Raw genomic sequence first — 16,953 nt, forward strand, 5'->3', positions numbered from 1 at the left:
ACAGCGCCCCCTGGGTTGTCATTCCTAAATTATGAAGGTCATTGGTTAGTAAAATAAAGAAAGGATTTGTTTTGGAATTATTTTGTGTTCCGTTTTTTCTTGGGCGGCCCTCAATCCAATATTGGGTACCTAAATTGGCCCTCACTCATCAAAACTTTGAGAACGCCTGGTCTAATGGATAGTGAGGTGGGCTGAAGATCGGAAAGGCTGTGAGTTCAAATCCCGCCAGGAACACCACCACTAGTGTGCCCTTGAGTAAGGCACTTAGCCCTTAGTTACTCCAGGGAGAATGTCCCTGTAATCAGTCATTATAAGTCGCTTTGGATAAAAGCGTCAGCTAAATTAAATGTAATGTGATTAGTAAAATATGCATGAATAAATAAATAAAAAGTTAACTAGGTGAAAAAAGGTAAGATACACTTTTAAAACTTGTTGAGAGAAAACTAGTCTTTGCTGCTGCCTCAAAGAGGAGCAGGGGGGAGAGGAAGGAGACAGGAGAGGCTGCTTCAGGAGCACAGACACACTCACAACTATAAATGAACCAAAGATAAATTAATAAACAAGTTTCAGTATTTTTTTCATATTGGAAATGGTATGTTGTTGGTTATGGCCATGATTTTATGATTATTGAAATGTATACAGTTATGTTTCATATAGGTGTTTCCATAGATCAAGTCTCTTTATTTTCCCCTCAAAATGCACCAGATTGATGCATTTAACTCCAAAATAAAAAATAAAATCTTACCGGGGGGGCTTGATTTAAGAGTATGTGACTTTGTCCAATGAACTTTTCGTAAAAACGGTTTACAATCAACATCTCTTGAACTAAAATAATATATGGTAAGTAACATAACATTTCAAAATCTTTAATGGATTTTAGATTTTAGTTTTTTTTGTAACTCCTTTTGTTTTCACATTTGATGTTTACGAGTTGCTTGGTGTTCCAACAAAACGTTATAATCAATATCACATGTTTACCGCTTTTTAGATTAGACACGGGTATATGATCCTAAGTAAAATACGAGACAAGGCAAGTTTATTTCAACATGAGTCTGAGTCTTCATCATGTCTCCATCATGAGTCTGAGTCTTCATCATGTCAACAGCACCTTTCAATACAAGGCAATTCAAAGTGCTTTATACAAATGAAAGACTAACCCAAACCATTTAAATACAGTCATTAAAAAGCAAAGAGAATAAAATAAATGTTAAACAAGCTAATATAGAATAACACAGGTATAACATAATGAATAAAAGTTACGATGCATTGTAAAATATGAAAAGTTCAATTAAAAGCAGCGACAACATATATTTGGAGCATAATAACTGAACGCTGCTTCTCCATGTTTAGTTCTGACTCTGGGAACAGAAAGCACCACACCTGAGAGGTCACCAAGAAGTTGTTAACTTCTGTATGTCGATACTAAATGTCTCTTGTTGTGCAGTTTATCAGTAAATGTTTGCAGGAACATCTCTACCATGTGGCTCCACCCTCTCCTAATTGGCAGTTTTGGGAGCAGGTGTGGAGAGTCACACACCTGGAGGTGATCTCCACAACAAGAGAAACTAAGGCCCAATTCCAAACCGCCCCCTACACCCTACCCCCTACCCCTACACACTACCCCTCCGTTTGCACGTTCACGCGAAGGGTGCGCCACATTAAGGGCTGTTCCAAACCACCGTGTGTGGAGGGTGAGTTGGTTATCAAGCCCTCAAACAGCGAGTCTGCATCGGTGCTGACTTGAGACCGGTCACTACCTGACTGGACACAACGCTCTGTGTGTCCGTCAGGAAACACTCTGTTTACAAGTAGTTCCTGCAAATATTAACTGATAAACTGCACAACAAGATAGACATTTAATATCGTCATACAGATGTTAACAACTTAATGTTACCTCTTATTGTTTTTAACTCAGGATCATATACCCGTGTTTAGTCTAGAAAACCTTAATTTGGTGAATTGTATTATAAAGTTGTGTATATTTGCAGGGACTGTTGCAAAAACCAAGCAGCTTATAAACAGGCCTTGAACCTGTTTTTCAGGTCTCAGCCACGAAAATGACATTCCCAGAACAAATGACCATATCTTCCCTTCTAAAAGGGTTAAATTAATAATCTTTTTTCTCAAAGTAATGATAAACCTGTGAGTTGGATGTAGAAAAGTCAGATTCAACATAGACAGGGCTCGACAGTAACGGTTGTCAGGTTGCCATTGGCAACCATTCAGAAACAATGTCAACCACTTCTTGGCCAGTTTTTAACATAAATAAATAAGGACAGTGTGGTATCTTACCTTGTGTTATTATTACATGTTATTGCATTTGTCCAGCAGGGGGCAAACTCACTCTTGGTATTAAAAGAGCCTGTTGTATACGTTCCCACGAGGAAGTCCCGGAAGCATGTTACCAAAGTAAACCAGTTAAACCTACTCCTACGTTGTGGACATACAATTATTGATCACAAAATACAACATATTATTGGCGACGAGGATTAAGAAGAGGATTAAGACAAGGATCAAGACGGGATCAAAGAGGACATGCCGAACGGACTGGTTAGCACCTTACATGCAGGTTTGGGTCGTTAGCGGCAGCTAGCTCAAATTATTAGCAACGTCTGCGGGTGGAGGAGAGGATTCATTGACACACAATGGCAATGATTGGCACGCTGGCACCTTTTGATGCAAAACATCAGAAGTGGGAAGAATACTGTGAGGTATTGGAACAGTTTGTTGAGGCTAATGAAATTGATAATGGAGACAGACAAAGAGCCATATTAATAAGTGTTGTGGGATCATCAACATACAGCCTTATGAAACACCTCCTCAGTCCGGATAAGCCCAAGGATAAGACTTACACACAACTTGTGGAGCTGCTAAATAATCACTTTGACCCAAAGCCTAGTGAAATTGTGCAAAGGTACAAGTTTGACTCCCGCAACCGTGAGCCCAATGAGTCAGTAATGGAATACGTGGCTGAGCTGCGTCGGTTAGCGCAGGATTGCAACTATGGCAACACTTTGCAGCAGAGGTTGAGAGACAGGATGGTCTGTGGAATAAATGAAGATTGGATTCAGAGACCACTCTTATCAGAAGCGGATTTAACATTTGAAAAAGCATTGTCAATTGCTGTGGCGTCAGAGACTGCAAATAAAAATGCACAGGAGATACAAAACCAAGGGGCCACAGCTAGGGATGTCCCGATCTCATTTTTTAGCTTCCGATCCGATTCCGATATTTTCATATAGGTTCCGATCCGATCCCGATATTTCCCGATACCGGTTTTCCGATACCGATTTCCGATATCACTTTTTGTGTTGGCAAACAGCATTTAATTTCGTATACATTAAGAAATAGACAGGCACCCAAATAATTTATTAGACGACAAAAACCGGAGTTTTCCACAAGTGAAATTGGCTGGTCGTCCCCTGCTATGCACTCCACAATCAGCTCAGTAATCTTGCGAAATCTCTCGGAGTCTCGAGGAAGTAAAGCCTTTCGTTTCAAGCATTCCCGCAGTGTTTGTTGATGGAGTCCATCAGTCGCAGACGCTGTCGCTTTACAGTAGGCGGCGTGTTCGTCGGGGTGGTGCTTTTTAAGATGTTTTATTAGGTTTGTGGTGTTGTAGGAGACCCTGTTAGCACCACCTCGTGAGACTTCCACACCACAGACTTTGCATGTCGCAGTCGGCGACTCACTTGTAGTTATTTTAAAATGATGCCAAACTGCAGACATTTTAACTAGCTAACGATATGTGTCCGTTCCACTTTTCCAACTCGATAATGGCGGCTGATGCAATAGAACAACAACGACAAACAACGTAACAACGTAACAACGTAACAATGGAATCATGGGAAATTTTAACTATGGATCGGCCATGACATTTAATTGGATCTGCCGATCCCGATCCACCTTAAAACCCAGTATCGGGGGCCGATCCGATCCGGGGATCGGGATCGGGACATCTCTAGCCACAGCTAAATGCTTCAAAATGGATAAAAAGCCACAGGAGGCTTATGCACACAGAGAACCTACCAAAGAGTGTTACAGATGCAAGGGAACCAAGCATGAAGCAGCAGACTGTACAGTAAGTTTAAACAAGAGAAATGTCATGCATGTGGTAAAATAGGACACATTGCCAGAGCTTGTCGTAGCAGATCTACACAGAATGGAAACAGCAACAAAAATGCAGACCCAAAGAGAGAAAGGAGGCAAACCACATATCACCGTTCTCATAAAGTACAAAAGCAACAGAGCCAAAGTGATAGCTCAGAAGAAGATACATTCTTTCTGAATAAGATGAGGTTCAGATTGGGACGCATGAGTGAAGTGCACCTGAGACGAGTAGACCCATACATGGTTGAAGTGAAGCTGGATAGTAAGTTTGTTAACTTTGAGATAGACACTGGCTGTAGTCTCACAATAATGAATGAACAGACATTACATTACATTACATTACATTGCATTTAGCTGACGCTTTTGTCCAAAGCGACTTACAATAAGTACATTCGACCAGGAAGACACAACCTTGAAGAAAACAGAATCATATAAGTATATCAGGTTTCATAGAGCCAAACATTTCAAGTGCTACTCAACTGGCTTTAGGTAATCCAGTCCTTTATTGGTATAAAAGTGCTTCGTTAATCGTTCTAACGCTCGAAGTGGAGTCGAAAGAGATGAGTTTTCAGTTTGCGCCGGAAGATGTGCAAGCTATCTGCCGTCCTGATGTCAATGGGGAGCTCATTCCACCATCTTGGAGCCAGGATAGCAAACCCACGTGTTTTCGCCGATGGGAACTTGGGTCCCCCTCGCAGCGAGGGCGCAACGAGTCGTTTGGCTGATGCAGAGCGTAGTGCACGCGCTGGGGTGTACGGTTTAACCATGTCCTGGATGTAGGAAGGGCCAGATCCATTCGCAGCACGGTAAGCAAGTACCAGTGTCTTGAAGTGGATTCTAGCAGTTACCGGAAGCCAGTGAAGGGAGCGGAGGAGCGGAGTGGTGTGGGAGAATTTAGGAAGGTTGAAAACCAGACGAGCCGCTGCATTCTGGATGAGCTGCAGAGGTCGGATGGCACATGCAGGTAGACCAGCCAGGAGGGAGTTGCAGTAGTCTAGGCGTGAGATGACGAGAGCCTGGACCAGAACCTGAGTCGCTTTCTGAGTCAGCTGGGGACGTATCTTTCTGATGTTGTAAAGCGTGTATCTGCAGCAGCGGGTTGTAGCAGCGATGTTTGCAGTGAAGGACAGGTTGTTATCTAGGGTCACACCCAGATTCCTTGCAGTCTGAGTCGGGGAAACAACTGAGATGCCGATGTTGATTGTCAGGTCAAGAGTTGGACAATCTTTTCCCGGGAGGAAGAGCAGCTCAGTCTTGTCAAGGTTGAGTTTGAGGTGGTGAGCAGACATCCACTGAGAGATGTCAGCTAGACAAGCAGAGATGCGTGCGACGACCTGGGTCTCTGAGCGGGGAAAGGACAGAATTAATTGGGTGTCGTCAGCGTAGCAGTGGTAAGAAAAACCATGCGGGCTAATGACTGATCCGAGCGAGTTTGTGTACAAGGAGAAGAGGAGGGGACCAAGAACAGAGCCCTGAGGGACCCCCGTAGTTAATTGACAAGGGTCGGACTCAGACCCTCTCCAAGTCACCCTGTAGGTACGGTCTTTCAGGTATGAGGTGAGGAGGGAAAGTGCAGAGCCAGAAACTCCAAGTTTTTGGAGAGTGCAAAGGAGGATCTGATGATTCACCGTGTCGAATGCAGCAGACAGGTCCAACAGGATGATGACAGAGGAGAGGGATGCAGTTTTGGCAGTGTGCAGTTCCTCCGTGACAGCAATGAGAGCAGTTTCTGTGGAGTGACCTGCCTTGAAACCAGACTGGTGCGGATCCAGAAGGTTGTTCTGATTGAGATAACAGGAGAGTTGTTTAAAGACAGCGCGTTCAAGTGATTTAGACAGGAACGGGAGGAGAGAGACAGGCCTGTAGTTTATAACATCAGACGGGTTGAGAGTGGGTTTCTTTAGGAGAGGGTTTACTCTTGCCTCCTTGAGACTGTTTGGAAAGTGACCAGAAGTTAGAGAAGTGTTGATGAAATGGGTGAGAAACGGTAGAATATCAGGAGCGATAGTCTGAAGGAGGTTTGAAGGGATAGGGTCCAGAGGACAGGTGGTAGGGCGGGCAGAGGTAATGAGGGTAAGAACCTCACTTGGAGAGAGAGGGGAAAAGGAGGTTAGTGTGTTGGTGGAAGGAAGGTCTGGTGACCCAGCGGTGAGTAAAGGTGAGTCAGAAAAAGAAGAGCGAATATCATTAACCTTTTTTTCAAAGTGGGTAACAAAGTCGCTTGACAGAAGTGAGGAGGGGGGAGGGGCTTTTGGAGGGTCCAAGAGGGTGGAGAAGATGGAAAATAGTTTTTTAGGATTGGAATAGGAAGATTGGATCTTCTCTTGAAAGAAAGTGCTTTTTCCCTGAGAGATCGAAGCAGAGAAAGAGGAGAGGAGAGCTTGATAGGTTAGGAGGTCGTCACGGTGTTTGGATTTCCACCATTTCCGCTCTGCTGCCCTAAGGACGGTTCTATTAGCACGCAGTGCATCATTTAGCCAGGGAGCCGGAGGGGACTGACGAGCCTGCCGAGATGTCAGAGGACAGAGCGAGTCCAGAGTGGATGAGAGAGTAGAGAGGAGAGTTTCTGCAGCAGAGTTTGGAGGCAGTAGTTGGAACGAATCAGAGGAAGGGAGGGCTGAGAGCACCGACGAGGCAAAGGTAGAGGGAGAGAGGGAGCGAAGGTTACGGCGGACAAGTGTAGGATGGGAAGAGATTAGTTTGTTATGTTTGGAAAGGGATAGAGAAAATGAAATGAAGAAGTGATCGGATGTGTGGAGCGGGTTTACAGAGAGGTTAGAAGTAGCGCAGTTCCTTGAGAATATGAGATCAAGGACATTGCCAGCTTTATGAGTCGGTGGGGACTGAGAGAGTGAGAAAGCAAAGGCGGTTAACAGAGATGTTAGTTCGTCTATCTTCCCCATCTGGAGGTTGAAGTCTCCGAGAAGTACAGCGGGAGGGCCAGTTTCAGGGATGTGTGAGAGGAGATGATCTAATTCCTCCAAGAAGTCCCCCAAGGCGCCTGGTGGACGGTAGAGAACAACAATGGTTAACTGTATAGGATGGGTTACTGTGACGGCATGGAACTCAAAGGTGGAAGGAGTAAAGTTAGGTAGCTTGAAGAGGGAAAAGCTCCATTTGGGAGAGAGCAGGAGACCAGTGCCACCTCCTCTGCCAGTGGGTCTGGGTGTATGGGAGAAGGAATATGCAGTGGAGAGAGCTGCTGGGGTGGATGTGTTGGATGGAGTAATCCAGGTCTCAGTGAGAGCAAGGAAATCCAGAGACTGCAGGGAGGCGTAGCCAGAGATGAAGTCAGCCTTAGGAACAGCTGACTGGCAGTTCCACAGGCCACCTGAAACTAGATGATGGATCCCAGTGGAGCACGTGGGATAGACGAGAGCAGGCCGGTTATATCGATTAGGAGATACACGGGGCCAGTGATAATTGCGAGAAGACACATGAACAGGAATGGAGAAAATACACATGATTATAGCATGAGGGGCTAAACAACAAAAGTAAAAATTAAAAACGCCAACGATACTTAGCTCAATCAAAGTAGGATTTGCCTCCTCTTTGCCTCCCTCGTGACTCCCGTAGGACTCTAATGTCTTTGTCAGTCTTACTCCTGTAGGACTCTAATGTCTTTGTCAGTCTTAGCCTGTCTGCCGCTGAAGCTGCCGCTCCAGGAAAGAGCTACCCGAAATGGACGCCTGATTGCTCAGTTCTCACAGCTGAAGTTAATTAGTTAACTATCTACAGCTGATGGGCGACAATAGACTGGCCCTGCCTATGTTAATAATGCAGGCTTGAGTGCTGAGAGCTGTAAAGCAGGTTTCGCCTGAGCAGATCTGAGATTTAAAATCTCTCAAAAGCGATTTAGCCGTTTTAGCTACAGTAACAATTATACAGAGTCGAATAAATGAAACCGAGAAGTCTAATTAAACAAGAATATAACTTACAGTGGTTGCTGCGTCAATAGGTAATGTTGTCACCGGGTCCAGATGCACACTGAGTTCATCAGTTTCTAAATGCGGTATTTAAATGCTTTTTGAGCTAAAGGATGACTGAGTCACGCAGTTCTACTTCACGCAATCAATAGACTGGCCCTGCCTATGTTAATAATGCAGGCTTGAGTGCTGAGAGCTGTAAAGCAGGTTTCGCCTGAGCAGATCTGAGATTTAAAATCTCTCAAAAGCGATTTAGCCGTTTTAGCTACAGTAACAATTATACAGAGTCGAATAAATGAAACCGAGAAGTCTAATTAAACAAGAATATAACTTACAGTGGTTGCTGCGTCAATAGGTAATGTTGTCACCGGGTCCAGATGCACACTGAGTTCATCAGTTTCTAAATGCGGTATTTAAATGCTTTTTGAGCTAAAGGATGACTGAGTCACGCAGTTCTACATCACGCAATCAATAGACTGGCCCTGCCTATGTTAATAATGCAGGCTTGAGTGCTGAGAGCTGTAAAGCAGGTTTCGCCTGAGCAGATCTGAGATTTAAAATCTCTCAAAAGCGATTTAGCCGTTTTAGCTACAGTAACAATTATACAGAGTCGAATAAATGTAACCGAGAAGTCTAATTAAACAAGAATATAACTTACAGTGGTTGCTGCGTCAATAGGTAATGTTGTCACCGGGTCCAGATGCACACTGAGTTCATCAGTTTCTAAATGCGGTATTTAAATGCTTTTTGAGCTAAAGGATGACTGAGTCACGCAGTTCTACTTCACGCAATCAATAGACTGGCCCTGCCTATGTTAATAATGCAGGCTTGAGTGCTGAGAGCTGTAAAGCAGGTTTCGCCTGAGCAGATCTGAGATTTAAAATCTCTCAAAAGCGATTTAGCCGTTTTAGCTACAGTAACAATTATACAGAGTCGAATAAATGAAACCGAGAAGTCTAATTAAACAAGAATATAACTTACAGTGGTTGCTGCGTCAATAGGTAATGTTGTCACCGGGTCCAGATGCACACTGAGTTCATCAGTTTCTAAATGCGGTATTTAAATGCTTTTTGAGCTAAAGGATGACTGAGTCACGCAGTTCTACTTCACGCAATCAATAGACTGGCCCTGCCTATGTTAATAATGCAGGCTTGAGTGCTGAGAGCTGTAAAGCAGGTTTCGCCTGAGCAGATCTGAGATTTAAAATCTCTCAAAAGCGATTTAGCCGTTTTAGCTACAGTAACAATTATACAGAGTCGAATAAATGAAACCGAGAAGTCTAATTAAACAAGAATATAACTTACAGTGGTTGCTGCGTCAATAGGTAATGTTGTCACCGGGTCCAGATGCACAGACATTCCAAAGACTATGGAAAGACACAAAAAGTCCATGTTTGAGACCAACCAAAATCCACATCGAGTCTTATACAGGTGACCCTGTTAATGTGGTCGGAGCTGCCATTGTTAGAGTGAAATACAAACATCAAAGGCGGTACCTGCCCCTCATTGTGGTTAAAGGGGACGGCCCCAGCCTGCTGGGAAGAGGCTGGCTGGAGGAAATACATCTGAGTTGGAAAGAAATCAAGCTCAGACACAAATCCTGAGTCCTGAAACACCTGAAGACAGAGGACAAATAGCTGCAGCAAGTACTGAGCAAACATGAAAATGTCTTTAAAGAGGAGCTTGGCACACTGAAAGGTATGAAAGCTACCATCCATCTAAAGGCTGATTCAGTCCCTCGTTTCTTCCGTCCGAGGTCTGTCCCGATGCCATGCGCACCAAAGTAGATGAAGAAATAGACAGATTGTTGAAAGAAGGAGTAATCTCCCCTGTTAAACATGCAGAATGGGCAGCACCAGTGGTTCCAATACTGAAGCCTGTTGGGACAGTAAGGCTATGTGGAGACTACAAGCTCACTGTAACAGTTTCCTCACTTGAACAATACCCCATACCCCGAATGGAAGATCTGTTTGCAGCACTGACAGGAGGAAAACAGTTCACAAAGTTGGACATGAGTCATGCATACCAGCAAATACTCATGGATGATGAATCAAAGAAATACTTAACAGTGAATACGCACAGAGGCTTATTTACATACAACAGACTGCCTTTTGGAGTAGGATCAGCCCCAGCTATATTTCAGAGGACAATGGAAGGTCTCCTGCGAGGCATTCCTTTCGTGCCAGTGTATTTAGATGACATCCTGGTGAGCGGTGTGGATGAGGAAGACCATCTGCAGAACCTCAAAACAGTGTTGGCAAAGCTGGAGGAGGCAGGATTGCGTCTGAGAAGGAGCAAGTGCACTTTCCTGGAAGAGGAAGTGGAATATCTGGGACATCGAGTGGACGCACAGGGACTTCACCCTGTGGAAAAGAAAGTCAAAGCCATCATGGAGGCTCCCAACCCCACAAATGTTACTGAACTCAAGTCGTACTTAGGTTTGCTAAATTACTATAACAAATTTCTGCCAAACTTAGCTACACTATTGGCACCACTGCATGAGCTCTTGCGACAAGATGTGCGATGGACATGGCAAAAGAAACAGGAAGAGGCTTTTAAAAAATCAAAGGCCCTGTTAAACTCAGCAGAAGTGTTGGTGCATTACTCTGCTGACCGAGAGTTAATTATGTCATGTGATGCGTCACCTTACGGGGTGGGCGCTGTTTTATCACACGTAATGGACGATGGAACTGAACGTCCTTTGGGGTTCATGTCGCGTACCCTAGCGCCTGCTGAAAATAATTACTCACAGCTAGACAAAGAAGGCTTAGCAGTTATATTTGGAATCAAGAAATTCCACAAGTACTTGTATGGTCGAACTTTCAAATCAAATCAAGTTTAATTTATATAGCACATTTATAAACGATTTTTGGTGGAGCCAAAGTGCTGTACATATAATAAAATTAGCCTACAGTAGAGACACTTTACAGCAAATACAACAGCACAGATTGTTCAGAATATCAGTATGAGAAAAACGACACCCTCTGTCCTTAGACCTTTCACCATCTATACAGATCACAAGCCACTGATCTCTCTCTTCAATGAAAATAAACCCATTCCACAGATGGGTTCCCCTAGAGTCCAGAGATGGGCGGTGCACCTGAGTGCCTATGAGTATCACATTGTGTACAAACCAGGAAAGAACAACGCTAATGCGACGCATTAAGCAGACTGCCGCTGTCGGAAGACGTGCGAGAGAGTGAGACTGCAGAACAAGTGCTCATGATTGATCTTCTGGATGACACACTCGTGGACACAGCCAAAATAAAACACTGGACAGCTAAGGATGTAATATTGTGTCAAGTTCATGGTTATGTCCTGTCGGGATGGCCTTCAGTGACTGATGCCCCGGCCACACGAGGACGAAAACGGTCGTTTGCGTTACTGTTTAGTGTCATATAGACCGTTCGGCCACACGAGGACGACTGAATACGGCACTAAACGACTGCGGAAACGATAACGGGTCCCAAGGTGGATAGAACGGCATACGCAACGCTCTGGGGGGTCCAACGGCTCCGTGTGTACGCCCTATACGATCATTTTCTGATAATGATGAGGCAATAGCCCCGCCTCTCCCCACCTCTGCTGCTCACCCCCGCGTCAAAGTAAACTGCACACTGAATTCAGATTATTTATCTTTCTCTCGATATGGACATAAACACGAGTGAAGTCTAATCTGACAGGACGGAGACACCTCTCAAACTACCTAAACTAGTTATAAATATGTTTATGTTTACTGTCGGCCGGGTCACTCATTACTGGATCAGCTGCTGCATGAGACAGACACTGGCGCTGTCCGAAGAGAGGGAGGAAAAAGAGAGGCTCCGTGTATTTTATTATTATATTATATAGAGTCGTTATTCATTTGTTTTAAAGCTCAATAAATAACAAAGAAGACCTTTGACCGGCACTTTTATAATTTTGTCGGAAGATTTAAACTTTAATACACATTGACTGGCGAAACATTCTGCCCGGTTCCCTCGGCCCCCACCGCGGAGAATAAACAGAAGGGCAACCATGACAACCATGCTTCTTTGCTGCTTTTGTGGAGGAAGTTACAGTGCCACGTACAGGCTCCTGCATATGTACTGCAGCTTCTCCAGCGGTTGGAGCTAAACGGAGCTGTCTCGTGTGGACAGACACTATCCGGATGACTATTGCGTGTGGACGGAAGCTTTTTTGCGTTTGCGTTAATCCTATGCGTTTAGCCGTTTTCGTCCTCGTGTGGCCGTGGCATGAGGCTCCTCTCAAGCCGTATCATCAGAGGAGAGAGGAACTGAGTGTGAGGGATGGCTGCGTGCTCTGGGGAGCCAGAGTCATCGTACCAAACAAAGGCAGGGGAAAGATATTGAAAGTACTGCACCAAACACATTCCGGCATGTCAAAGATGAAAGGTCTGGCTAGATCTTATGTATGGTGGCCGGGGATGGACCAGGATGTAGAAAAGGAAGTGCAGTCTTGTGAGGAGTGCCAAAAGCACCACAAGTCACCACCATCAGCACCATTACATCCCTGGGAGTGGCCGGAGTCTCCCTGGACGAGAATTCATGTGGACTATGCAGGTCCTTTCCTGGGAGAGATGTTTCTACTGATAGTGGATGCTCACTCAAAATGGATGGATATTTATCCAGTGAAGTCAGCTACATCACAGGTGACCATTGAAAAGCTGCGTCAGAGTTTCAGTGTTTTTGGACTGCCAAAAATGTTGGTGTCAGACAACGGAACCTGTTTTACAAGTGCTGAATTTGAGACTTTCATGAAACAAAATGGCATCCGCCATGTGAGGTCAGCACCGTTTCACCCGTCTTCTAATGGGCTGGCAGAGAGGGCGGTCCAAACCTTCAAAGGGGGGATGAAAAAGATGAAAGGTGAAACATTGCAAACTAGACTGTCAAGGTTTCTGTTCAGTTACCACATCACACCTCACGCGACCACAGGCCTGTCGCCTGCAGAGTTGATGATGACAAGGAGACTCAGATCTGCACTTGACCTGCTCCTGCCAGATGTGAAAACAAGAGTGCAGCAAAAACAACTAAAACAGAAACAGTCCCATGACACAAACAGGAAACTGAGAAGTTTCTCACCTGGGGATAAAGTTTTCATCAGAAACTACTCTTATGGACCTCAATGGATCCCTGTGGTCATCGACAGCTCATCAGGTCCAGTGTCATATACAGTGATCATTGGAAGTGGTCAAGTCGTGAAGCGGCATGTGGATCAAGTAAGAGCCAGATTGACAGACATCGTGTCCTTAGAGCTAGTGCTGGACTCCAACAGAGACACTGTGGTTCCAGTGAAAATCGAGCAAGAAGGACCTCCTGCAAGTGAGCCAGTGATTCTGTGTACTCCGGTCCCGCCGGACTTGCCTGCTACACCCGTGGTGAGACGATCAGAGCGCGAGAGACAGCCGCCTGTATACCTGAAAGACTTTGTTAAATAGATCAAGAGATGTTCCATTAATAGAGCAGCATAATTCTCTGTTCTCACTTTAAGGAAATGTTTAGAATGTTAATCTTTGAAAGTGAAATGATTTATGTCAGTACCTCGAAATGTTGTGTAACAGGAGTATGTTATACCCCCACCTTCGGGAAGTATTCTTAGCTTAAAGGGGGGGAAATGTGGTATCTTACCTTGTGTTATTATTACATGTTATTGCATTTGTCCAGCAGGGGGCAAACTCACTCTTGGTATTAAAAGAGCCTGTTGTATACGTTCCCACGAGGAAGTCCCGGAAGCATGTTACCAAAGTAAACCAGTTAAATCTACTCTTACGTTGTGGACATACAATTATTGATCACAAGATAAAACAGACAGCAAACAGCTAAATGTGCACCCCAAAATAGATGAATGTTAATTATTTGTTGTATTAAGAGTGATATTTAATTATTGTTGTGACCAGTCGGAACCTGATACTTAAGTTGCACGTGCATTGGTGTGATTACGGAGCCAGAAAGCGATGCTGTTGTTTTACAACAAATGGCCAAGCAAATGAAGTTGTTCGACTTTGTGGTAAAAAGTTCGGCCAACCCGTCAACATCTCAAACGAATGTTCAAAGTGATTCAACTGATAAAGATCAAGATGAACCCGAACGAAAAGCAAAGAGGAAATGTGTAAAGTCTTGGGAGGCAAAATATATGTACATTCTGCTACATTGTGCATTCACTTCCGGTAAAAGTTCCTTCAAAATAAGAGTCCTGATCTTATTACTACCAAAATAAAAGTGCTAAACAAAACTTTACCATAGGAAAAATATTGGCATACAAATATAATCACTTCTATAAAAAGGTACATATTAAAGGTAATTTACAGCATTAATAATGAATATCTAATTCTATGTGAATGGGTTTCATTTGTAATTCATTTAACATTAGAAATGTATTTGTCTGGTCAATCCAAGACTTCAATGCTGAAGGGCCAATGGATCTATGGTGGGGGTCAGCACAAAGGTCAAGAAAACCACATTTGAAAGGGAGACGGATGGCCAAGAAACTAGTGACTTGCTCAATTCATGTTTGAGGGATATGTGAAGAACAGGACAACAGCTGCACTACTGGTATTTAGTATACCAGCAATTGAGGGTGGACAAGTTTCCTTCCAAGTTTCAAATAATTGTGTTAATTACTTATTGTAAAGCATTTGAACATTCTTTTGTGTCACATTTTCATTATTAAGTTGATGCATAGTATCTTCATTATTTAAAATATAAGGTGACTAAAAATGGCAACCGTATTTCAGTTTTGGCAACCAAAAGCTGATGCCTGGTTGCCAGCCTGGCAACCACTTTTAAAAGTTAGCGTTGAGCCCTGATAGATGTTTTTTTATTTTAAAGAAAATTCAGATTGAACATGGTAAAAAACTGTAAATTATAGTGTCCGTCCAAAACATATTTTGTACTTATAGTGAAAACTAACCTTGGATGATGGGTTAGTAGACTAAACGCTTTCGGAATCCAAAGTACAACATATAATAAGTACCCTGTATAAAGATTGATGCAAAACAAGTGATATTTGACCTTTTTAGACAGATTTAGCACAAAAAAACCTCTTCTGGGGCCATTTGGGTGGATTTTCCTTATCCCTGGCCCCCCTTGTTCGATTTTGACATGTGACATCTCTTTCTGACCGTTAGAGCCAATAGAATCCAAGGGAAATCGTCCCGCACACACTCATTTTTAAAAAAAAAGGTAGCCTCTCTGCGCATGCTAGCTTGCCTTAGAGGGGAGAAATATCGCTGCTCTGATATCAAGCAACGGAAAATATGTTTTATTGTTTATGGATTATCAGAACATTTCAAAGGGGACGCAGTCACATTGGATTAACCCAGCGCCATATAGACTGAGAGTTACGTCATCTCCGTTCACTCCAATGGCCAATTTTTTACAGCAATGGCGGATCGTGGAGCCTCTCAATCGTTCCCCGGAAGTTAGCGCCAAGGCTAGCAGAGCTGTAGAGTTGCAGCATAATAGACCGTTCGTGACGGACTTGTAAAGGTAAGAAGAAGTTTAAAGATTTATATTGCGGATATTATCAGTACATCTGATTCAAATTAACATGTGTATTAAAGGATGTCAGTGTATTATCCCTAAATTAGTAGATTTAGGGAACGTTTACAGTTAACAGATTAAGCTAGGATACCGAAGCAAGTTAGCAACAGACGTTGAACAGCCTTTTAATTGTAAATTCCATTCTCTTAATGTCATTTCGTCTAACGTTGTTGAATTAGAGAAGAGGGGCTTCTAAACGGGATTGTATGCGGGGGTGGAGGGAGTTCAATATTAGATAAATATAACTTTGGTGCGTGTAAGAGTGAGTGTTTTTAGCAGAGCCATATTGTGTCCTTGTGATTATGTTGATTATTACCTGTCTGTATAATGTTGCAGCTCAGCTGATTTTGGATTGATGGCAAAGGGAGAGGGACTTAAGTGAGAGTGAAAACACAAGGTAAGTTTAATACTACTGTTTTATATAAGTAAACACCTTATCTCCCCAAGGCAATTTCACATCCAATAGGTGTGCTATATAGGTGTGTATAACCCTTTCTCCTGTCTGTTACTCCCTCTTTCAGCACAAGAACCAGAGGGGGATTCAATGGAGCCTGAATACCTGCACTGAGACTCTCACCCTGCACCCTGAGTCTCAACTCTGTGTTTTCAAGCCTTTCCCTGTTTTTTTGTATTAAACAAAACATTAAGCTTTCCCAATGGTGTGGTTTTCGTTTTGTGAAAAAGTGCAAATGCAGTGTTTGTATATAATTACATCCAGTGTTGGGACTAACGCGTTACAAACGGGCTGTGGGCGTGTTTGTGTTGTTTACTAACAAGACTATCATGGCGGCGGCGGAGCTCAAGTCTAGTTTCTCCACCTGGAGTTATTCTCACTATTTCACTTTTGTCGAGCACAAAGAAAAGAAAGTTTCTGTTAAATGTAAGTTGTGTCCTGGCGGGTCAAAGATCCTATCTACTGCCCAAACCCGTAATTCAAATCTCTTAAAACATCTGCAAAAACAACATGCTGGGACGAAGCTCGTAACTAAGACCGGCACAGACCCAGACTCATCCAACGCCACTCCACCTCCACCTAAGCAACAGCGGCTGGATTTTAACCAAGGGACTGCTAGCCAGGGAAAAGTCGATAAAGCCATTGCAGGCTATTGCTACAGTGGAGTCACCCGCTTTCAGGGAGCTAGTTAGCATGATACCATGTCCGGGCGGCACACGGCATATGGGACGGAAAACTTTTTCCAACTACCTGGAGAAAGAATATACAAAAATGGAAAGCCAGCTAATATCGATGCAATCCAGATTGCATATAATGCATGTCAAATTGATCAACAGATTGTATTATTCTCCAATTGCCCGCCATGAACTTCCGGGGAACGATCCTCGTCTACATGAACCACGTGACGATAACCGTTTTTG

General features: G+C 43.6%; 1 pseudogene; it reads left to right on the forward strand.

Moving 5' to 3' along the window:
* Positions 1–9,806: 9,806 nt before the first annotated feature.
* Positions 9,807–13,475, forward strand: LOC117536298 (annotated as a pseudogene).
* The last annotated feature ends 3,478 nt before the right edge of the window (positions 13,476–16,953 follow it).

This window comes from Gymnodraco acuticeps, unplaced genomic scaffold, assembly GCF_902827175.1.
Source record: "Gymnodraco acuticeps unplaced genomic scaffold, fGymAcu1.1, whole genome shotgun sequence".
In the NCBI taxonomy this organism is placed as follows: domain Eukaryota; kingdom Metazoa; phylum Chordata; class Actinopteri; order Perciformes; family Bathydraconidae; genus Gymnodraco; species Gymnodraco acuticeps.